This window comes from Tenrec ecaudatus, chromosome 9, assembly GCF_050624435.1.
Source record: "Tenrec ecaudatus isolate mTenEca1 chromosome 9, mTenEca1.hap1, whole genome shotgun sequence".
NCBI lineage: Eukaryota > Metazoa > Chordata > Mammalia > Afrosoricida > Tenrecidae > Tenrec > Tenrec ecaudatus.
Genome location: NC_134538.1, coordinates 64909514 through 64934079, shown reverse-complemented (window position 1 = coordinate 64934079; position 24566 = coordinate 64909514). Strand labels below are relative to the sequence as shown.

At 47.9% G+C, this 24566-nt stretch overlaps 1 protein-coding gene across 2 annotated transcripts in view; it reads right to left on the bottom strand.

Annotated features, from left to right (window-relative positions):
- The window catches only part of GLI3 (GLI family zinc finger 3), a 335268-nt gene that overhangs the window by 187133 nt on the left and 123569 nt on the right, over positions 1 to 24566 (bottom strand). The window lies entirely within an intron of this gene.

Genomic DNA, 24566 nt, shown 5'->3' with positions numbered 1-24566 from the left:
AGACTGCAGGTGAGAAAGTTTACAACCTGAAATAGTTTCCTCTGGGGCTTTTCTGTGAGGCTGGAAGTATCTGACATTTCCAAATCAGAGCAGGAGGATGGGCAGCAATCCCAGTGTTTCTCTGTAAGTTAAGGTTCTGCCTAAGGGAAGGGACAACAGCTATGACCCAAATTCATTCAACACAAGATTGTTCAACATCCTACACAGCCTGTCTTACCTCCTATGTCTCCACATATTGCTCTAATGATACTCACTGTGACAATATTTTACATGGAACGAAATGCTAACATTCCTTGCTGACCAACTGAAGCTGATACCATTTTAATATTTTGTTTCATATCTCTGAAGATTTCAGGCAGCAAATCAGAATTTGGATCATAAGGTCAGGGTGCCATCTAAATAGAAGCCCAGAGAGTAGTCTAGACGGTCAAGACCTAGAGAAAATCAAAAAAGAAAACATGCAGGCCATACACTCAACAGACCTCAAATGGCTAAAAATCTAATTTCACCCTGAGTTCCCTGGTAGCCAAAGGGAAAGGGAAACAAGATCAATTATGCCTACCCCTACCCCAGGCTACCATGTACCATTCTCTATATTTTATCATAGTTCTGTCTTTGGCTAGGAGCAAATTTTTTTTTTAATTCGAAAGAGTACACACCTCATCTGCAGGAAAACATCAGCTGTAGGTATTAACACAACCCCTGTCTATTCTTAGCTTCTACACCTATTCCTTCAACACAGGACCAGCAGGAAGTGCTGGGAAGCTATGGTGGTGGCCTGTGTATGTAGACCTCTAACCCAAGAGCAAGAAGCAAAGAGAAAAACCCAAAGTCAGCAACAGGCCAGACCTCAACCCACAGACACCTCCTTACACTCGCTGTACCCAGTCTGACCTCCCTAACTTTGTGCCTACTGCAGCTCTTTCAGTTTGGATGTTTCACTTTGCAATTTTTCACCAGCTTTCTAGCAAATGGTCTTGGTTCTCTGACTGACAGCCTATCTTCCAACTTCTGACATGACTCTCAGCAAAAGGCAGGCCTTAAATAACAAAGCTTTTTAACTTAAATTTCAGGGGCCTTATAAGAGGGGGACCACTGCTCTCCGGTTGGAGCAGACAAATTGCCTTACACTCTTATGCCCAAGCTGGCCTAGAAGACTTATTGCTGATGTTGCAGCCCATTATACATTATTTAGGGATCCATTTTACTTTTACACACACACACACACACACACACACACACACACACATTTTCTCCATGGGAGGGAGTGGACAGAGTGCACATAAACCTCATCAATCCACTCACCGCCATCTTCTCAAGGTGCTCTGACTTGTGAAACTGTTTACAGACCCTGGTATTTACTACAGAGCACAGCACGTCTGTATGCCTCCCTACCTTCCACCGTGCCAGTCTCCTAAAGACAGGTTCTGCAAAAGAACAACCCATTCTATACCCATTACCGTGGGGTAATGGGTATACAGCACTTGACTGCTAACTGCAAGGTTAGCACCTTCCAGCCACCCCAAGGGAGAAAAATGGGATTATCTGCTTCCATAAAGAGCACAGCCTTAGGAATCCATATGGTTGGGGCAGGTCTAGTCTGTCCTACAGGGTTGCCATGAGTCAGCAGGAACCTAGCAGCAATGGGGCATTTTCACCCAGCCCCAACCTCGATCTTTAAACCCTAGTAATATTTGGGACAGATGGAAAAGAACTTTTTCAATGAGAGAAAGCTAACTGCATGGTATAGTGAGCATTGCTGGCATTTCCAAGTCTGTGATATATTTACAGTGCAGTAGACAAAATAAGTCAGCTAAAGTATAGATTTAAAAAACCAAACAAACTAACAGGGTCTATTAGCTAATTGGGAGTCCCCAGGGAGCACCAATGATTAACACACTCGGCTGCTACATACAAGTCTGGCGGTTTAAGCTCATCTCAAGTCGCCTCAGAGGGAAGGCCTGACCTTGTAGTTTTGCAAACTTGGTCTCTGAAACCCCCACCGAGCACAATCCTCCACTGATGCATGTGGGGATGCCAGGAGTCAGGAGTCAGCTCAACAGCAACTGGTGTGGGGTGAACTTTAGCCAATCATCTTAGACTATACTGATTTTTTTTAAAAAGGTAGAAAGGGGGAAAAGGAGAGAGGAAGAGAAACCAAAAGATATTAAAAGTATTCCTAATGCAGCTAGTCTGTGGCAAATGAGCATTCCATTTTGACAAGATCATCCATTTTGACTGTTTACCATGATGTCAGTCAGAACTGAACTATTTAGCTTAAATTTCTGTTAAACCACCACATTATTTATTTTTTTTCTAAAAGTCTATTTGAGTAAAAAATAAACAAGGGGACACTTTCCTCAGGAAATGAATGCCTGGCCTTTCCACTAGGAAGGAAAGTTTATTTTAAATGACTTTTTGGCCGGGATGGTAGTTGACTCGGGAAGTTATACAATTTAACCTTTGCAAATTATTCCATAAAAATATGACCATTATCAACCTGGCTTTAATCTAGACAGGGCTTTCCCCCCCACTACCGTTCCTAAGGGCTTAGTTCTTTTTATTTTCAAGCTTCCCAAATTTGGAGAGTCATAAAGAGAGGAAGACACATTCTCGAAGCGAAAGGTTTCATTGTTTCAAGAGGACTTACACGTGCAGAAAGGACCTGAAGCATGTCCGACTGTCCATGAGCCACAGTGGCTTCGTGTGTGACAGTGACTCCCTTTGGGAGTATCAGAAAGCTAACAGTAAGGGTGACCAAGACGGACTGTCCAGAGTGGAAGCCAATGTGCTTTATGCTGTAGCGCACGAGCTCAATGAGTCCCTATCGCTACCCTCAAATATAGCCATGCTTCTTGTTAGCTGCCTTCAAATCAGACTCTGGTTCATGGGCACGCCAGGCACAATGGCACTGGTATGATCCACAGAGATTTTTACCGTCCCATTTGAAGGAAGAGGTGGTCCGGTCTTTCCTGCGAGTCTATGTTGGTCTGAAAGAGCCAGTGACACCTCTTCTGCATCACAGCACCATCCAACCCTTTAGACAGACGAGCAGTGGTTGTACACCGAGGAGTACACTCGACAAAGTCACCTGGCCCAGAAAGCAATGATTCTCACCCATGAGTACCAATGCAGGACGGCCTTCGGACACCTGATCCGCATGGCTCAGGAGAACCGAAGAGCACCAGGATGCTCGGCGGGCTCTAAGCTTATGTGCAAAAAACATATAAAGAATGTTGCGAAATGGAAAAACAAAAATAATAGAGGGAAAACAAAAGCAACTACAAAAAAGGCCATACAGTAGGTCTGTGAAGTAAGAGAAGGGCTGAATAGATAAAGCATTTGTTCTTAATGCGAGGCGCCATGTCAGTGGGGTAAGGTTGAGCTCAGAATATTGAACAAACAACAAAGGTAACTGTGATCCTTGTATTTTTATATCAAAAGAGCAGAACTTTCACAATTAAGAGGCTATAGACCCACCTTTCCGACATGATCACTGAAGACAGACGTGTGCATAAGCAAACGTGGTAAAGAAAGCTGATGGTGCCCAGCTATCAAAAAGATATAGCGTCTGGGGTCTTAAAGGCTTGATTGAAGGCAAACAAGCGGCCATCTAGCTCAGAAGCAACAAAGCCCACTGAGAAGAAGCACCCAGCCTAAGTGAATACAAGGTGTTGAACAGACCAGGCAGCAGATACCAAGGAACAAAAACATTGTGTGATCACCTTCCTCACATAAACACTGAAGATGAATGTGTGCATAAGCAAGTGTGGTGAAGAAGGCTGATGGTGCCCGACTATTGAGAGATATAGTGTCTGGGGACTTAAAGACTTGAAAGTAAACAAGCGGTCATCTAGCCCAGAGGCAACAAAGTCCACATGGAAGCAGCACAGCAACATGTGTGATCATGAAGGGCCAAAGGGACCAGGTTTCAAACAACAAAGGGGGGTGGGGGGGAAATCACATCACCGGAAATGAGGGGAGTGCGTGATGGGGACCCAATGCTCATCTGTAGACAGCTGGACATCCCTTGCAGAGGGGTAGTGGGGAAGAGATGAACCACTCAGAGTTCAGTGTAGCAACAATGAAACTCAAAACCTTCCTCTAGTTCTTGAACCCTTCCGCCCCCCCAATTATCATTATCCCAATTCTGCCTTGCGGACCTGGTTAGACCAGAGGATGCACAGTGGGGCAATAGGGATCTGAAAACACAGGAAATCTAGGACGGATGAACCCCTCAGGACCAACGATGAGAGTGGCGACACCGGAAGGGAAGGGGGTGTAGAAAGGAGAACTGATCTCGGGGATCTATGTGTAACCTCCTCTCTGGGGAATGGACAGCGGGAAGGTAGGTGAGGGGAGACGCTGGGCAGTGTAAGATAAGATGAAATAATAATTTATAAACTATTAAGAGTTCATGGGGGAGGGAGCGGGGAGGGAGGCGGAGGGGAAAAAAAGGAAAACAAGCTGATTCCAGGAACCCAAGTGGAAGGTGAAGTTTGAGAATGACGAGGGCAACGCATGTATACGGGGGCTTTACTCAATTGATGTATGTATGGATTGTGATAAGAGTTGTATGAGCCCCAATAAAATGATCTATTTAAAAAAAGAGGCTATAGGTACTTTCATAATTTTCAACCCTTAAAATCCACCTCTTGCAGATGTGGTCTGGTTGTCAGATACCTTGGAGTAGAGAACAATCTTGAAGGTAATAAAAAAGCGTGGCTCAGGAGATGGAATGTGGCCGGGGCAGGGGAGTCTGCAGTCTCATTATTTAAACTAGAAAATCAAAAGTTACTATGAAAAGTTGAGTTCTTAAAAAAAAGAAGTCTAAGATACTCTTAAAGCTATAAAAGCTAAAAAGCAAACAAAACAAGTATCAATATAAAGAAGACAAAATTGGATATAATCTCCAAGAATAAACTATTAACTTTCACATTGAAGAGTCAATAAATACTGAACTCAAACTCACTGGGTGATTCTGACTCAGAGTGGCCCTACGGGATGAGTGGAACTGCTCCCGTGGGTTTCCAAGACTGTTCTTGTGCGGCAAAAACCAGCATGCCTCTCCCCATGCACCTACCCACCTGACCTCGCTCCATTGGATTTGGTTTCCATGAATGAAGGAGGACATGAAAAAAAAACCCAGCAATTTGACAGCATAGAAGAGGTGAAGAAAAACAAAAACAAAAAAAATGAAGGAGGTGCTGTCAGTCATCCAAACAGATGAGATTGAAAAATGTTTCCAAGAATAGAATCGCAGATTTGACAAATGTATTAAATATAATGGAGAGTACTTTGAAGGTGTTACGGTTGTTTTGTTTTTAATGTAAAATACATAGCTTTGAAAAAAATTCCATTTGGGAGGTGTGGGGGGACGGAGACAAGGACACTCCCTCAGTTTATCGATGGAGCCCTGGTGGCACTGCTGGTGGCTCAAACCCACCAGCCTCCCCACAAGAGAAAGATGAGGTGGCCTGCTTCCAGAAAGATCTACGGCCTCGGAAATCCTACAGATGGTAGCTATGAGTCAAAAGTCAACAGCGCCAATGACACAGTGGTTTGCGCATTAGGACGCTGATCGAAGTTAGCCATTCAAATCCACCAGCAAAGTGAGGCTTCCACTCTGTAAAAATGCCCGGTCTCAGACACGCAAAGGGGAGAGGAACTGTTTGTTTGTTGAATCCCTACGCGGCAGCAGGTTTTGTTGGGCTCACATTACAAACTGTTGTTATGTGCCAGCAAGTCCACTCCATTCACAGCATCCCAATAAGAAGGGGCAGAACTGCTCCTTAGGGTTTCCAACGGTTTGAGCTTTCCGGAGGAGATCGCCAGGCCTTGCCTCCCAAGAAGCCCACTGGTAGGTTCAAACTGACGACCTATAGGTTAGCAGTGAAGTGCTTAACCTCTGTACCACCCAGAATCCTGTCATCCGAATGAGGGAAGGGAGAAACAGGCTCCAATTCCTCCCAAAGTTTCTACTTCGACCTCAGAGCTCTGCGAAGTGGTTTATATACAAACAGATCAAATGACTCTCAAATAAACCCTTTACTACGGCCTCAGCTATTATGGACGGAATACGTAAAAAGTAGGCATGTGATGCCCAGACTCATCCACATAGGATCACTGATGTCTCCAAGTTAAGTCCAACACCTAATCATATAGCACACGCTCTGCACGCGTCGCGGTTTGATGTAGGACCTCTTTCTTAATTCCTTTCACTGGGCCACCGTCACACACTGTGCCTGGGCATTTCCACGGCAGACGGGCTCATGCTTTGACACTACATTATCACGTCAAATCTTCCCCAAGAGGGGCCAATCACAGCTGCGTGACTGGCTGTCCAATAGGGCTTCTAATTGGAATCTTCATTCTCTGGGGAAAGCGACCAAAAGAAAATGAGTGCGCCACAGTCAGCCGCGCCGGCGGCTTATTAAGACAGGCACTTGGAGATCTGAAGATCACCAGTAGAGGCGTGGAATCAAAGCAGCAAGGCTACACTGTGTTCAGAAAGAACATTTTTAAAAGACTAGTATATGGGAGTAGATTAAGAAAGTTCTGGTGGCGTCGTGGATGAGGCATTGGGCTGCTAACCCAAGGTTGGTGGTTCAAATCTGCCAACCTCTCCAAGAGAGAACGATGAAGCAGTCTGCCCCAGAAAAGATGAGCAGTCTCAGAATCTTTGTGGATTGCTACACGTCAGAGCAGACTTGTTGACAGTGGATCTGGTGTTTTGGTTGTTTGCTTGCTTATAAAAGTAGATTACCAAAAAGGACCTATCAGGCAGGTCTGTAAGCTTTTCTTAGAGGAGTGAGGCAGGTAACTAACTCCAAGTCCAACCAGCTGCCTCCGTCATTACTGTGCGATCACCGTGCTCCCTGGGCAGCAGCTAAGGACACACAGTCAGCAATATTGTGTGCCAGTAATCAAGCACGAAACGACTCCTGTTTAAGAAGCATCGTAACCAAACATTGCACCTGGATAGTTTATGCCCCAGAGGCCTTGCCCTGAGACTGTGTGGCATCTGGAAATGTAGGCTGTGGTTGTTACCAAACTCACTGCCAGAGTCGACTCTGATTCATAGCAACCCTACCGGACAAGGTAAAACTACCCCCTCTCGGTGTCTGAGACTAACTGTTCACAGGAGTAGAAAGTCTCCTCTATCTCCTGCAGAGCAGAGGGGCGTTTCAAACTGCTGACCTTGTGCTGAACAGTTCCACCTATTACCACAACGCCACCCCAGCTCCTGCTGTCGCCACCCCAGCTCCTGCTGTCAGTCGTTAGCTGCCATCCACTGGGCTCCGGCTCATGGGGGTCACTGGTGCAGAGCAGAACTGCTGCGTGGGGCTGTGGACCTGTGGGTTTCCAGAAGCAGACCCCCACCCCAGGTCTGTCTTGCAAGACACCTCTGGATGGGCTTGACCCTCCCACCTCTCCGCTTGTAAGTGAATGCTTAACCATCTGCACCACCCAGGGTACCTAGGAGATAATTGAGAGTCTGTCTGACAGCTTTGTTAGAAAACAAAAAATGCCACATAAAAATCTCGCAAGCCTACACTGCAGGGCCTGTCTATGAATCCAGGAAACTGCCTGAGAACTTGCTAGATTCCAGGGGGACAAGAAACACAGGACAAACGAGACAAGCTGAGGACACTTGGGGCTAATGAATGCATTGGGTGGCAGGCGTGGTGAGACCAGCCAAGAGGAAGGCCAACTGCACCACCCCCAGGACATGCCGTGCACAAACAGCACGACCAGGCCTCCAAAGGTTATTAAACTCACTAACATGCTGGGGCTGAAATAGCAGCAAAGGTCAAGATGAGCTCATACGCAATTTGCCCCGACAAAGTCTAAAATTCAAGGGAGCATTTCAGTGCAGCTCCCAACTCCTCATAAATTAATGAAAGCGAGATATTAAAGTTCATAACAGCTGGAACGGATCAAGCGGAAAGAAATCACAGCATCGGCCTATGTGTTCTGTGAATTTCTTCGAGTCCATAAATTCGCTTTTTGGGAGAAGGAAGGGAAATGTGAATTAGGAGAAATTTCATACTGGATTTAACTTTGCCACGGAGTCAAAGCGCTATTGTCAAGACCTTGCGGAGTCAGAAATCAGCCCCAGCCGCTGGGGCCGCGTCTTTCATCTCCGGATTCGGGACTTGTTGATATGTCGCTTAATTGTTTTCACGTGCCGTTTATGCTTTCGCGCCCCAGAATACAAAATCAAGAGCCAGGGTCACGGCTTTTATTTCGACTGCGTGTGGAGCGCAATCCGGGTGCTGTCCACGAAGACTGGGTGGCAATTTCCCTCAAGGTTGAGACTCCTCGGATTAGAGGTTTGGTGGTGGCTGGGGAGCGGGTTCCTGGGCAGCAAACATTCTGTAAAGAGCTCAACTACTACTAGCACTGTCCGGTGAGCGCTGGTCGGCTGTTCAAATCCCCCAGCCGATCCACAGGAGGAAGGGGGAGCAATCTCCGGTAAAACCTGACAGCCTCAACACCCCCTCGGTGGGGACTGCTATGGGACTGAGTTGAGGCACGGAGTTGCGTTTGAAGTTCCCAACCTAAGAGGTGAACATTCAAACCCACGCAGTAGCACAGCGGCACAAAGGTCTGGCTAGCTTTCCCCATACAAATTGTTTTTTGCTGCTTTGGCGTTGAGACTGCTTCCGGGTGATTTCACGTGCCTGTTCCATGGGGTTTTCTCGGCTAACTTAGAAACAGATGCCCTGGTGGTCCACTGCTTAAGCGTGGTTCTGTGAAGCGGTTCAAAGCCACCAGCTGCCTTAGGGGAGAATTAGGCTCCCTTCAAGAGTTCCACTCGGTCTTTTCGGTCCCTAAGAGTCTGCATCCATTTGAGGGCTGTGGAATCTTTACAAACACAGATCTTCAGGCCATGTCTTCCAGGGCTTCACCAGGTGCTATCGAACTACCAACCATCTGATGAGCAGCTGAGCACAAACCAACCCCGAGAGTGCAGTCTGCAGGAGGCACACGGGCTCCACTAGACTTGGAATTGACTTGACAGCCCCCGGAGTGGTTTACTGGATTCGATGCATCGCATCAGACAGTCATCTCTCTGAAAATGTTCGCCTCTTTTTTTTTTAACAGCTTCCCCTTGAAACAGTGGCAGCCTTGGTACAGTGTGTATCTTTATTGCCTGATCCAGATAAATCTCAGGTCAAAGCAAGTGCCCTGAACCCTAAGTTTATCCCGAGCATCAGCCCTTCGGGCGGGTCCTAAGACAAAAAGGAAGCCTTCGGCTCTTCTCTGGGACCGCCCAGGTGTTGGGCTCAGGCTGCCCACGTCGCTGTGGGTGCACCTTAGCCGCCAGTCCTTTCAGCCATTTGTTGAGCCCTGCCATCCCCCCCTTCCGCCCACTCGCTGTGGTATCCATAGTCAGTCCTTCGCATCTTTCCTCATAAACCATTTCCTCAGGCCGCTTTATCATTCTTAACTGCTCCTCTCCGAGTCTTCCAGTTTACCTGGGCCGTTAAAGTCAGGCAACAATGAACTACCCATGTTGGTGAGACTCTGATGACATTGCGCATAAAGGATGTGTCTCCCACCCTCCTCCCATGTCTCTACTTTGCTCCTCTCCCTCGCTTCTTTTTCCCTCCAAACCTTTTTCTCCCTTTCTTTCTTTTTTCCCTTCTCTCCCTGTCTCTCACTTGCGCTTCGGGTCACTTACTCTAGTGATTGTGTGTGGTCGGCTGTCCGGGTACGAAGCAGCCCAGAGCCTCAGAGCAAAGACGCAGGCTTCAGTACAGCAGTGGAACTGGCCCCAGACAAGACTGGGGTTGGATCAGCTACTGTAGGAGGGAGCTTCCAAAATCTGGAGGGGAATCTCCTGATATTTCAGTTCTATTTTCTGAAGCAACCCCATATTATTTCACTGATGGGTGAAGCCTCCCGTTATTTACACTAGCTATTCTTTAGAAAGTGAACTGCTGCTCGATTCTATGTCGCAGACAGCTTGTGTTCCAAAAGTCACCCCGTCCATCAAAGAGGCTGAGTATGGGGGAAAGAGAAGGGCAGCGGAGGAGACAGAGAATAACACGACAGGAGACAGGGACAAGCCTGGGCCTCCCTGGACTAGCTCAGGCCCATGGGCTGGGCAGGCAGACAAAGGCCGGGCAAGCCACTCTCTCTCTACAGTTCTGTTAACTCTACATTACGTGGATGTGCAAGAGAAATGGATAGGGTCATGAAGCAGGGCCTTTGGCCCCACTCCTGGCACACAGCAAGAGCCCCACAGACAAGCCTGCTATTGGAATGGCTGAGCCTTGGCGCCAAAAACAGAGGTTTAAGAAGAACACGCAGCCTCCTTGCCAGTCAGCTATACAACCTAACCAAGTCAGCTGCTGGTCTTGTCTGGTTTGCTTTGGTTCACAGCTGAATGAGATGGCACATATGGTTATTACTTGACTACCCACCTGGAGGCATTTCCCATGAGAGGCCCAATGATCTATTTCTGTAATGTCAGTCCTTGGAAACCCTATGGATCACCAATCTACTCGGACACACTCAGGATTGCCTTCAGTTGCAATCAACTCAATGGTCTCTCTTCCAATTCATGGAGACCCTAGAGGACAAAGGAGAACTGCAATCCTGCCATCTTTATGGAAACAAACTGCCACATTGTTGTCCCCTGAAGCAGCTGGTAGATTCAAACCACCAACCTTTCAATTAGCAGCCTACTGTGTCACCAAACAAGAGAACTCCACTGCCACCAAAGCGAGTCCTTCTCATGGCTTGCTTACCTGGGATTTCTGAGAGTGTGAATGTTTACATGAGCAGACAACTTCATCCTTCTCCTCGGGAGGCTGGTGGGTCTGAACCACAGCCCAAAGACCTAACCCACAGCACCACCAAAAGAAATGCCCCAAACCCCATACTCAGTGTCATCGAGTCAATTCTGACTCATAATGACCCCAAAGGACAGGGCAGAATTGATGCTGTGGGTTTAAGACTTAAATCTTTATAGGAATAGGAAACATCATCTCCTCACTCCCACCCCGAGAAGCAGCTAGTGGTTTTGAACTGCTGACATTGAGGTTAGCAACCCAATAGGCAACCAGGGCTCCTTAATTCAGCTATAAGGAATCTCAAGTTCTTTAGTAAAGTAAAAATTAAAAATAATCTCATTCTCTCCCCTGTAACCACACCCAGAGCAGAGCTAGTATGGAGAGGCAATGACCAGTGCTGGTCACAGTGGGCAAAGAACCTAGAGGGCAAGTGCAAGTAGTGGTCAGTCCTGCTCCTGACCATCACACAGGCCTGTTCCCAACTTCTGCCCATTTAGCCTGGCCCTTCAGGGGCAGAGGCAGGGCAGATGTTCAAAGGGCCCGCTGGTTCCTGGAGGCCAAGTGCCATTTCCAAGCGAGCATCCACTGGTTGTGGGCATGCATTGAGAATGTGAGCTCTTGAGCCAGACTGTCTGATTTCAAACCTTGGTTCTGCCACTTCCTAACATACCAATTTTGCTCCCATTCACATATCCTTCACTGTGCAACCAACCTCCACAACTATATTAGGCAAAGCCTAGCTCCTCCCTCCCAGGGATGCTGCATGGAAGACATTAGTTCAAGGGCAGAGCCTTTATGACCACAGTTTCCAAGGCACTGGGCTGCTTTCTCACCTGGTCCATTACTACGTCTACAATGTGTAAAGCCACCTCCCTGGTGCCAAACTGCACCATCCAGAGAGGGATTTCTAAAATACATGCCAGATCTTGGGACTCCATCAAGGGCTTCCCTTTGGCCCGGACAGCCTGCAAGATCAGCCTGCTCTCCTCCTCCTGCCCCAGGGGGGCCTCACCAGCCCACCCTACTAGCGGTCTCTGGGCTCCTGGACCTCCGCTGCCCAGCAAACCTCTGGGAGTGCAAGAGTCTTCCTTGAGGACTCACCAAGGCGAACTGCTTTTTCCTTCCGTAACAAACTGGAGAGGTTATTATGATGGCGAACAGGCTTCAGCAAATGTTCCCAACAAACATGGACTGAGAAGACTTGATGGTCTACTCCTGAAACCCCACGCAGGAGAATCCCACAGAAATGTGCACCCCCAGACACAGAGGCATGAGACTGGCCACTCAACTGCAGGCTGAGGATCCCAGACACCTCAAGTCAGAGAAGACCACAGGTCCTCGGGCAGGGGAGCCAGGTCACACGGGAAACGACCTTCATCCGTTATGTTTGTGGATACAGCAATGGCACCCCTTACTTAAAAGGGAAAATGAGGGCCACAGAAATCAGGACAGCAAACTGAGGTAAGAGGTGCTGTATACTTAGCACCTCTCTCTCTCTCTCTCTCTCTCTCTCTCTCTCTCTCTCTCTCTCTCTCTCTCTCTCTCACGCCCCCCTTGGCTACTCTCTAAATTGCCTAGGAATCAGGAGCCCCCTTTTATGCATTCACCAGCACAATCAGAATGCAGATTCCCCACCCCCAGAGTGCTCCAGGTAAACACCCAGCTTCCTTGAGTGGGCTCCCAGTGACCTTCACAATGCCACTGATTAGCTCTGTAGCCCCCCACAGGGAGGTTCCCCCTTACCCTGCCCCATTATCTCCCCTTGGCCTCTTCTCATCCAGGCTGGACTGGGAGGGAGGGGTGGGAGGGTGACTCTGCCAATGGAAAGCTTTGTCTTCCTTTTTCCCTGGCAATGTGAGCTACCGGATTCCCCAGCGGAATTCCATTTTGTTATTTCTGGCCCCAGTCTCCAACTTCGCTGTGGCCCCTTTGCACAAACTCTCTGGGGGTGTCGGGGGTTTGGGAGTTTTCCAATGAAATTCAAGTTCTCCCCGGCCTCCCCCGTTGTGAATATTTTCTTTAGAAATTAAAAATATGTCTTCATACAGGGCACCCTTAGATCATTTGAAATGAAACCAAATGTATTTCCTGGGGTTTGGGGGTTTCGGGTCTGTGAGCTAGACATCAGGGTTACTGAGGATCCCTAAGAAAAGGGCTGCTTTCTGAGAACACGTTTTCTGGGCGCACGTGACTATCCGCACAAGGGAAACAGCAGCACAGCCTTGAGGACGCGCAGCTGGAGAGAGGAGAGCTCAGTGAAGCACCCCAAGGGCAATCGCTCAGCGGCAAGTCCCAAGGAGGAATGAGGATTAAATTCCTGGCAGCAAGGAACCTCCACGTTCCTAATGGAGAACACAGTTACCCAAAGGTCTACCAAAACACTGTCAGCAGACAGGTCTGGGTATCATCGGACAGGGAAGAGGAAGAGCTCCCGCTGCTGCTCTCACCCTGGGTGGCCCACGGAAAGGCTGGAGGTTCCAGTTCTCCCAGAGGTGCCTCCAGGAAGAAAGGCCTGGTGATATGGAGAGGAAAAACACCCAGCCACGGACACGCTATGAAAGACAGTCCTACTCTGACACGCATGGGGTTGCCGCGCATTGCAATGGGTGAACAGCTGCCGGTGTGGCTCTCAACAAACAAGTAGCCCAGGCGCCTTGGTGAAACCCGCCTTCCAACAGAGATGGCTCTCAAATCCATTGGAAGGTCAGGTTCCCTTTCTGCCTTAGGCCTTAGCAAAGGTTCCCCTCCTGAGATTACTCTCCCTCGCTTCTTCACGGTAAACCTCATGTCAGAGGTCACTTCTGCTGAGAAGCTTCCTTCCTGGCCTCTACGTCCGGGTCAGGCATTGCTTGGTCTCATCAGAGGTGCACTTTGAACTGACTCGGTGTGAACTAGTTCTCTTTCTGTCCCACTCACCTGGAGCTCTCGAGAGATGGCACCCCTCCCACAACCAAAGCAGGAGCACTCAGAAGGCACGCAATAAGACCAAGTTCAATTAATGAATGAGAGGATGAGCCCCACCCCACAAAAAAATACAATGAATCCAATGGAATCATGATTAGTTTTACTCTAACAAGAAACAGCTCATTAAAATCAATGGTTACGGGAAAGCCTACCTATTGGCTGTCATTGAGCCGATTCAGATTCCCAGCGCCTACGCAGGGTTCCTGAGGCTCTCCATCTCACAGCAGCAGGCAGCCTGTCGCTCTGCCAAGGAGGATCTAGGGAGTTTGAGCCGCCACCTTGTTGTTAAGAGCCCAACACCTCACCCACGGCGTCAGCAGGGCTCTTTAAAGGGAAGCCTACACATCCCCCACAAAGGAGGATCAGATGAGGAAGAGAAGAAAACTGAAGGAAGACCAGGAGGTGATCCAACTGAAATGCCACAAGCATTAAGGAAGAAGAGATACTTTGCACAAAACTCTATGATGATCCAAGCTATCTCAAAATACAGGAACAACATCGCAATAAAATGTCAAAATGATTCCTCACTGTAAACTATGAAACGCACACAAAAAACCAAGTCCTTTCACTGAGGAGTGAAGACACGGCACAAATTTATAGTACCAGATCAAGAAAGCTGACGCAGGGCCCGAGATAGAACTTCCAAGACATCAAAGGTAACATTCTTTAATTATACAAGAAAAAGGAGAAAGACTAAGGATAATGTAGCCTCTAATAGAAACCAGTCAGCAAGCTGTTAGCTGATGGTGACAGAAGGCAGGGTTGCTGGGTTTCCTTATGCTTTACTTCACGTATGTAGGTAGGTAGGCAGGCAGGTAGGTAGGTAGACAGGCAGGTAGGTAGGTAGGCAGGTAGACAGGCAGGCAGGTAGGCAGGCAGGCAGGTAGACAAGCAGGTAGGTGTAGGTAGGCAGGTAGGCAGGTAGACAGGCAGGCAGGTAGGCAGGCAGGCAGGTAGGCAGGCAGGCAGGTAGACAAGCAGGTAGGTGTAGGTAGGCAGGTAGGCAGGTAGGTAGACAGGCAGGTAGGCAGGTAGACAGGCAGGTAGGCAGGCAGGCAGATAGGCAGGTAGGTAGGCAGGTAGGCAGGCAGGCAGGCAGGCAGGTAGGCAGGTAGGTAGGCAGGCAGGCAGGTAGGCAGGCAGGTAGGCAGGCAGGCAGGTAGGCAGGCAGGTAGGCAGGTAGGTAGGTAGGCAGGCAGGCAGGTAGGTAGACAGGCAGGTAGGTGTAGGTAGGCAGGCAGGCAGGTAGGCAGGTAGTAGACAGGCAGGTAGGCAGGCAGGCAGATAGGCAGGTTGGTAGACAGGCAGGTAGGCAGGTAGGCAGGCAGGCAGGCAGGTAGGCAGGCAGGTAGGCAGGCAGGCAGGTAGGCAGGCAGGTAGACAGGCAGGTAGGCAGGCAGGCAGGTAAGCAGGCAGGCAGGTAGGCAGGCAGGTAGGCAGGCAGGTAGGCAGGCAGGCAGGCAGGCAGGTAGGTAGACAGGCAGGTAGGCAGGCAGGCAGGCAGGTAGGTAGACAGGTAGGTAGGTAGGCAGGCAGGTAGGCAGGCAGGTAGGCAGGCAGGTAGGCAGGCAGGCAGGCAGGCAGGCAGGTAGGCAGGCAGGCAGGCAGGCAGGTAGGTAGGCAGGCAGGTAGGTAGGCAGGTAGACAGGCAGGTAGGTAGGCAGGCAGGCAGGTAGGCAGGCAGGCAGGTAGGCAGGTAGGCAGGTAGGCAGGCAGGCAGGCAGGCAGGTAGGCAGGCAGGTAGGCAGGTAGGTAGGCAGGCAGGCAGGCAGGCAGGCAGGTAGGCAGGCAGGCAGGTAGGTAGGCAGGCAGGTAGGTAGGCAGGCAGGCAGGCAGGTAGGTAGGTGAGGGAAAAGGGATAAAGAGAGGGAGAGAGAAGATGATTAAAAAAACAAAGTGCCACTTTTGCTGACTGGGTAACAAATTAAAAAAGGAAAATAATTAAATGGAATATACACAAGGAGTCCCAATGCCATTCCTGTAAGCTACACGCATAGGTGGTGGGTAGAATTGTGAGTGCCTAGAGGTTACTATAGATAAGACAAAGTTTAGAAAACGGCAAACTAACATCAGTCACACTCACCTTATCTACAGGGACGATAGCCACCTTCTGAGTCTCAGATGGACGCCCCAACACGTAAGACATGACCCAGCTGCGCTCATCCCACCCTATCTAAAAATCTAAAATCAGGGTCCTCACCCAGACGATGAAGAAATCACCAACATCCTCCACCATCTCCCAATCCGTCTCTGATGAGAATCTGAGCAATGTTTAAATGTCCTATGTGGAAGTATGTATTGGGGTTGGTTTGTTTTTAAAGGATCTACCCTTTTAGAACAGCTTCACAACTGGCCTCCATTGTGAAAGGGCAGGGCGACTAAGTTTGGGTCAGAGGTAGCACACACCAAGCAAGGTATCAAACGGAAGCAGACAATCAAAGTCTCTTCAATGGCCAAGTAGCCACCCGGGATTGGCAGGCTCTGGACAACGGTGGCCTGGCACTTCACCCAAGGTGTGGGCTATCAGCAAGTTCCTCCCACCCTCTCTGCCCTAAGATGGGTCCAATGAGCAAACCCAGCCCCATCTCAGAAATTCTGGTAGCTACAGAAGCACCAGACCAATCACACTATTCTAAAGGATTAAAAAAAAAAGTTGCCATTTAGCTGACTAATCCACAGCAACAGGGTTTTTGATGATTCATCTTCAGAAGTCTAACACCAGGCCTTTCTTTCAGTGTGCTTCTGGGAGGACTCGAACCGCCAAGCTTCTGGTAGCAACTCAGCACGTTAGCTGCCACTCAGACCGGTCAGTGTAAATGGATGATACGAGGCAATGGCTGGGACTTGTTTAAGAAGGTGAATGTTAATTGTATGAGCCCCCAATAAAATGATTTTTTTAAAAAACAAAAGAAGATAAAATTACATCTACTTGTTGCCCAAACCCATTGCCTTAGAGTCAGAGAGGCCTTGCAAGGCAGTAGGACTGTCAGGTTTCCATCATTCTTCATGGGAACAGGCAGCCTCTTCTTTCTCCAACAGACTGAGTGGTGGGCGAGAATCTTTCGGTGAGCAGCTCAATGTATACTCCAGGGCACCACCAGGGCTCCTGGGCACCCAAGCTAGGAAAGTAACGTTTTCAGAAGACTTTCAGAGGAAGTAGATCTTAGATAAAAGGCAAGGAGCAACAGCAGTGTCAGCAGGGACATCGAGGAACTGGCGACAGCCTGTGCAGGGGCCGGTGGGGGGGGGGGGGTAGGGGGGAAGAGTGGTGGTGCCCAAGGGCCAGATGAGCCCGTGGAGCCTCTTAGAAAACACGGCTCCTGTAGTCTGACCTGTGCCTCCCCTGGCCCGTCCTCAAGCTTCTTCCTCCCACCCCCAAATGAATGCTCCCTCAAAACCACTCACTCGTTTTTCCCAAAGGCTGCCGTTGTTTGCCCCTCACTGGTCCCAGTTTCACTAGCTATCACCCAAGACCACGCAGAACCACCCAGTCACACCAGGCACCAGAGTGCTCAAGACTCACTGGACGAGTCGAATCTAAACCCCGACCGCGGCACTGGCGGCGCCCTGTGGAATCTGCACCTTCCCTGCAGAGACCTGGGACTGGCCCTTTGTGCGCAGCCGCCCCTCACCTGGTCAGCAAAGGTTCCAGGTTGCTATTCGGCTGAGCTGGAAAGGCCTGGCCATAGACTTCCCAAAACCAGTACATGAAATCTCTACAGAACACAAAGGTCCACTCCATAGCTGACCACGGGCCTGGGACACGGCCAGGCGGCATTTTGCATGGAATCGTTGCGTGTGGAATTGCCGTGGGTAAAGTGCCAAACCAACAAGCAGCAGGGAACCCAGACTTCCCCCAGTTACTTTGCCATGTCCCACTCAAAAACTCACTGCCACCTAGTCGCTTCCGACTCAGAGAGAGACCCTACAGGACAGAGCAGAATTGCTCTGGCCCTGCGGATGTATGAGACTATAACTTTTTATGGAAAATTGTAAAATATGGAAAGCCTCATCTCTCTTCCATGGAGCAGGTAGCCGGTGGTTTCAAACTGCTGACCTTGCAATGAGCAGCCCGACTCGTAACCATAGCAGCACGGGGGAGGGGGGTCGGAGAGGGGGGGCGCTCCTCCCTTGCAAAGTAGCACCTTAAAAATCTATCAAAGTGATGCGTCGTTTCTAGACTAACAACATGGCCTCTGGGTGGGGGAAGAACGCCAGGACTGTCACCCCAGATCTCCAAGAGAAGGGGGCGACTGAACCCAGAGCTGCTCTGTCGCTCACAGATGAAAGTTTCACAAAGGCTACATGGCAATTTGGGTCCCTGTTCCAGCTCCTCCTGCCATTCACAACTCACGGCCAAGAAAGCAAGATACCCAGCCCAGGCTGGGCAGATTGACCCCAGATTAAACAATTTCATTTCCTCAGAGGAACCATTCAAAATAAATAAATAATCCTGCCTGCCTCATCCGTCGTTCCGCAGACGGGAAAGGCAGACCCGGGCTGAGCCTGGAAAGGGGTGTGCAGAGAAGTGACATGGATGCTGCAGCTTGGTCAACCCCGATTCGGTGTCTCCAGGGCATGTTTGTCTCTCCCAGTATCCAGATGACACCCCAACAGTTATGAGAAATGTGAGTAGATGATGCACCTATTAAATATGGAAAACACACATCTTCTCTTCCACCTGGTTCGAAGATGTATTTCTAAGGGGTGTGGGAAATCACCTTGCACAGAGACAGACAGGTAGGAAACAACAACAGATTAAAAGGAAAAAAAAAGAAAAGAAATCCTTCCGTGCATTCTTTCAGCACACAGGCTCTCAGTGAGCTCGGCACAATGTCCCCCAGAAAAATAGATTCAAGCCAATTAAAAATGCAGTTTCTTTTCTTTAAGCTAATTCCTCAGGTTTTGCTAATTAGCAACTAATGGCTCTGTCATCTGAGCTGGTAAACATAAGGAAGAATACCAGTGGTATGTTTTCAATCAAAACATTTGCATGGAGTAATGAATCATATTTTCCATGAGGAATCGCTGCCTGGGAGCAGGAGGGGGCAGAAGGCAAGCAGTCTGCTCACCACTCCGATGGAAAACCGGAATTTTAGAAGAGGAGGCTTCGTTTTAGCCTTCATAAAGCCAGCAGGGGCTATGACACAAACCAGTAAATCTAGAAACTCCACAGAACACCCCCTGTAGGAACTGTTATGAAAACGAGCCTCTTCGCAGTCAAACGGGAGACCACAAAACACATGTTTTGTGTAAGCGGGAAGAGAATAAAAGTTAACTATCGGCCAGGGTACAGGAATGCTTTAACTATTATGTCACCTGCCTTTGAAAGTTTATAAAAGAAAATGCCCGACCGGAACGGAAGGCAGGGGTGAGGTGATAGTGGTTTGAGAGCTGGCTACAGATGGAGCTGCAGCAGAATTAAACTGCCGAGAAAGCTTGGAGCAGGAGATACGGGGTTCTTATCCAGACTCAGGCACTAACAGACCAGGCCCCCAAGTCCACTCCCCCCATGCTCTGCCAAATTATAAAGTGCCAGTGATTCCGGAGCAGCGAGCCTGTCAGCACCAAGCCCTGTTCTCTTGCCTGATATATAACCCATCCCCAGCTACCCTTGCTAAGAGAAGACCCCCTAGTACCCCCACGGGGATTGTATTCCAAACATGCTGCGAACACTTGAGGTGCCGGCTGCCACTACACTTTCTTCTTTTCTTTTGTTTTTCATCCTTTTAGGTCAAACCTGCAAAACCGAAAACCCGTGGCCTCCTGCCTAACTTAAAAAAACCGTGAAATGCAGCAAGGCCTACCCAGTATCATACACTCATCTGCAACAACAACAGCAACAATTTCTGCAGCTGTCCTTCTGAGGGAAAGAGAATGACTGCCCCTTTTCCGGGCTTACAGGAAGCCTGCCCACACTTTGAAAATGCAAAGTTAGTATATATAGAAAGCACCAATTAGGCATCTTGAAAAGTCCCCATTTTCCAACCACAGGGACAGGGAGCGAGTGCCGTCCAGAGGTTCCACACCCAGCTGCCCTGACTGGTCAGGGAACGAACGCCCGGGGAGAGGGCGGAACACTGAGGTTTGGGCAGCTAGCTACTGACAGTCAACTAGTCATGCACTTGCATTGTTAAAACGTGTTTTGCAGACTGACACAAGCTTCATGCCCAAGGAGCACAGTTAGTCATTTTTAAAGGGTTGTTTTGGGGCTTTTTTTGGGGGGGGGGTGTTTTTGTTTTTTAGTTTTATTTGTGTCATACACTAAACATTTTTTTCTTTTGAATGACTTATCAACTTCAGCTTCAAGTCAATATTAGCTTTATTTGGATGACAATAACCACATGAAGAAGTCCAGGCAGCACTGTCAGTTAAGTGTAAGATGACTAGCATCAAGGTCAGAGGTTCAAACCTAAGAGCAGCTCTCTGAGATTTACAGCCTCAGAAATCTTACACAAGGCTGCTTATGAGTCAGCATTGATCCAATGGCAAAGCATTTGGGGACATTCACACCAAGCGGAGAGATGGTACTACAAAACCGAACTCATTGTCATTGAGTCAATTCTGATTCACAGTGACCTATAGGATATATAGGACCTATGGGTAGAACTGCCCCTCTGGGCTTCCAAGGCTGTTAATCTCTACAGGAGCAGAAAGCCGCTAGAGAACAGCTAGCTGGTGGCTTCAAACTGCTGACCTTGCAGTTAGCAGGCTAATTCGTAATCCACGACTCCATCAGGGCTCTTTTGACTGGACTACTTTCCAAAGCATGGGGAATATATTGACTTGTACCCATTTAAAAAAAAGCAAAAAGGCAAATGTTTTGCGATGTGTATTTTCAATCACAACAGCTGTCTTTAAACATTTGGTACACCATTAGAAAATGAATGAAACAATCAATAGAGCTTTTAAAAAAGCCATAGCCTACATCCAACTCTTTGAATGTCAATTTGAAACATCTCAAGAATATTTCCTATGAATAATTTTATAAGTCTAAATAAAAACACTTTCTCTATTAAGAATTTCAATGTTACTGCATCCTGAAACCCACTTAAAAGCTTGAGAACTGCTTCATTTACAGAACAGAAGGAACAATCAGCCAGCCCACTTTGGTTCAGAGTAAGAATTATGTTCAGAAGGTCACAGGGCATGAGTCTAACCACACCGATTCTCTTCTTCTAAGGTTTACAACCTTCTCCATCTCTACTCAGTGTTTGCAAAAGACAGGCTCTAGTCCGCAGCAAGAGGTGAGTGGGTATGGCTGAGAAGAGCAGCTTATACTGAACCGAACAGCAACCTGCACAAATTGGACTTGGTTTGAACAGTGAACTAATCAGAAGTCAATGATGATGATGACGATGGAAGAGGAGCAACGAAAGGATGAGGAGGGAGATAGACCTGGAGGAGCAAGAGGAGAGAGAAAAGAAAGGTAGAGGAAGGTGAGGCAGAAAAGAATCACTTAATCATTTTTGAGTAACTAAATCCCATGTCAGAGATTATGTTAAATATCTAACTTACAGGGTCTCATTTAATTCTCACAAGAATGCCCTGGAGGATTCCTAGTGGGATAGAAGGGATTATAAGCACTGTGCTTATAATCATAGGGTCAGCAGTTCAAAACCACCAACTGCTCCACTGGAGAAAGATGAGACTTTCTACTGCTGTAAAGACTCACAGTCTCGGACACTCACAAAGCAGTTCTGCTCTGTCCCGTGGGGCTGCTGGGGGAAAATGGGCTTCATGGCAGTGAGTCTGGCTTTTGGTTTGACATCACTATGGGGTAAGCATATTACCACCCGCACGCCACCACTGGGAACTGACCTTCAGAGGGGAGAGCACCCTTGGCCAAGGTTACACAGACAGTACAGGGCAAAGCCACAGCTTAACCAACAAATCCCCTGCAACCGGAGCCAATAACCACTAGCTCTCCCTGCCCATCCTGTCTCTGTAATGATATTGTGTTTTTACCAATTTAAAGAGTGATTTAGGATGGTGACCCAAAAGGCATCAGCCGGGAAACGTAGGGCTAGGTGATCACATCATTTCCTTTTCATACTAGCTTGAATAACCCAGTGGGGAATTCTGCAGAACCACTGTCAATCGCATTGGTGGTGTGGCCCCACTCAGGCCTCTCCAAGGCCCAATGCAATGGCTCTTTCCACTGAGGCTCCAGAGATGGGCCACTAAGAAGGAGACAAGAGAGAACCTATGTCCCAGGTAGGAAGGAGCCCAGCCCCCTAAGCGGTGGGCAGAAGATTCCATGGGGAAGCCTTTAGAAACCAGCAGGCCCAAGCAAACGAGGAACTGAATGCTGGGGGAGAAAAAGTTAACAGCTCTCTGCCCATTTCCTTCAACCCAAAAACGAAGGGCTCATCAGCTGTCCTGACTAATTAAATACTTCACTAATTGGTGGGCATCTGGGAAGGAAAACAAAACATAAATGAGGTAGGGAAAGTTTTCCTTCACACAGAAGAATAAAACAATGAAAGCTTACTAGTTTAGCTAAGAAACTAGGTTAGATTTTTTTGGGGGGGTGTCAGGAAAATATTAGGGAATCCAAAGATATGTGGGAAATATGTAGGGCTCCCTCATACTTTCTGCATAGCGATTTAATAGAGGCCCACAGATAAAAACAGAAAATGTAGAGATATGCTCAGTGAAAAATTCTACCACTGCAATGTCAAACCTCCACGCTTGAAAGAAAACAAACGGAAATAAACTTGGAGTGAAGGAAGGAACAGGACGTACGGCCTCATCTCGTCTTTGTTCCTGTGTCTTTAGAAACAACCAGTGCAGCGAGGAGGAGACCTGTGAAACGCAGAAAACAGGCCCTTTTAAAGAGAAGTTGTGGCCTTCCCAGAAAAAGCTCAGAAGAATTCATAAAACCCTTTTCCTCCTTGCTCTGACCACTTAAATTATATATATATACACTCTCTTTCCACTTAAAAAGAAAGAAAAGAAACACAGCTCCATCTTTCCCAACAACATGATCTGATTCCGGGGTGGAAAAAGGCAGTCACAGAGACTTCAGGTTGTGCGAGGCTCTTTGATCTGCACCCTGATGAGTGAACATTCCCCTTTGCTGCGAGCCAACTAATGAAGGGATGGAATTAGCTTTTATCCTGGGCACTTTCTTGAGCAAAAAAACATGGGCTAATCAGCTGTCCTCACTAATCAGTCATCTGGCTAATGACCTTTTGCCATCACACGTTAAAATTTCTGAAATGATGCAGAAAAGGGGAAACACAACCCAGTCCCTCTTTCTCGTCTGTCCGGGAACTGAGGCTCCCAGGTTAAATGGCCAGTCTGCATCCTGGTGAGGTGATAAATCTGTAATCAGGAACTGCACGTTTCAGGACCTCAACAGGAGGGTCATTACTCCACCGCTGAATTAAGAGTTTTTAACTAGAAACAGGCCAAAGATAAACTCAACACTCAAAATTTTCTTTATATTCTGCTTAGGAGGAAAATGTCGTATATGGGTGTTCAGAAGTTGGTGTTCATTTTTTAAGCTTATTTTAATGCGGGGGTGGGGAGGGAACGTTGAACATTTCTAGTGTTAGTTAGACAAAGACAGGCAGTTGTGGAGAAATATCTCCCATGTTTGGAGTTTCTGATTCACACAATGAGTTTTGTTCATCCTCAAAAATGTTCCCAAAAGTCATTATAAATGAAGATACCAAGAAAGCCCAACTCACTCCATCGAGTAGCTCCTGACTCACACAAACCTTATAGGGGACAGCAAAACTGGCCCTGCAGTTTCTTCTGTGACTGAACTTTCTTTCTTTCTTTTTTAGGAAACAGGATTTATTAGGGAAAAAATCCGGCCTGGGAGAAGTCCCACAGTCCGCAATGTCCGGGCCGAGGGAGCCGCCTCTTTTTTTATATATATAATTTTATTGGGGGGCTTGTACAACTCTAGTCTTGCACTAACTGATGTCTCCCCTCACATACTTTTCTGTTTTCTGTCCCCAGGGAGAGGATTATATGTAGATCGTTGTGATCGCTTCCCCCTTTCACACACATACCCCCCCTTTCCCTTACCCTCCTGGTATCACTACTATCATTATTGGTCCTGAGGGGTTTATTTGTCCTGGATTCCCTGTGTTTTCAGCTCTAATCTATACCAGTGTACATCCTCAGGATTTGTAAAGCAGAATTGGGGGTGATGATGGTGGGGGGTGAGGAAGCATTAAAGAACTAGAGGAAAGTTGTATATTTCATTGGTGTTAAACTGCACCCTGACTGGCTCATCTCCTCCCCATGACCCTTCTGTAAGGGGATGTCCAGTTGCCTACAGATGGGCTTGGGGTCTCCACTCGCCCTCATTCACAATAATATGATCTTTTGTTCTTTGATGCCTGATACCTGATCCCTTGGACACCTCATGATCACACAGGCTGATGTGCTTCTTCCATGTGGGCTTTGTTGCTTCTCAGCTAGAAAGCTGCTTGTTTATCTTCAAGCCTTTAAGACCCCAAGACCCCAACACTATATCTTTTGATAGCCAGGCACCCTTAGCTTTCTTCACATTTGCTTATGCGCCCACTTTGTCTTCAGTGATGCTGTTGGGAAGGTGAGCATCATGGAATGCCAATTTAATAGAACAAAGTGTTCTTGCATTGAGGGAGGACTTGAGTAGAGGCCTAAAGTTCACCTGCTACCTTAACATTAAACCTATAAATATATGCACATATATCTATTTCTCCATCATATATATTTACATATGTACATGCCTGTATTTAGACCATTATAAAGGCACTTTGCCTCCTAGTTCTTTCCTCTATTTCCTTT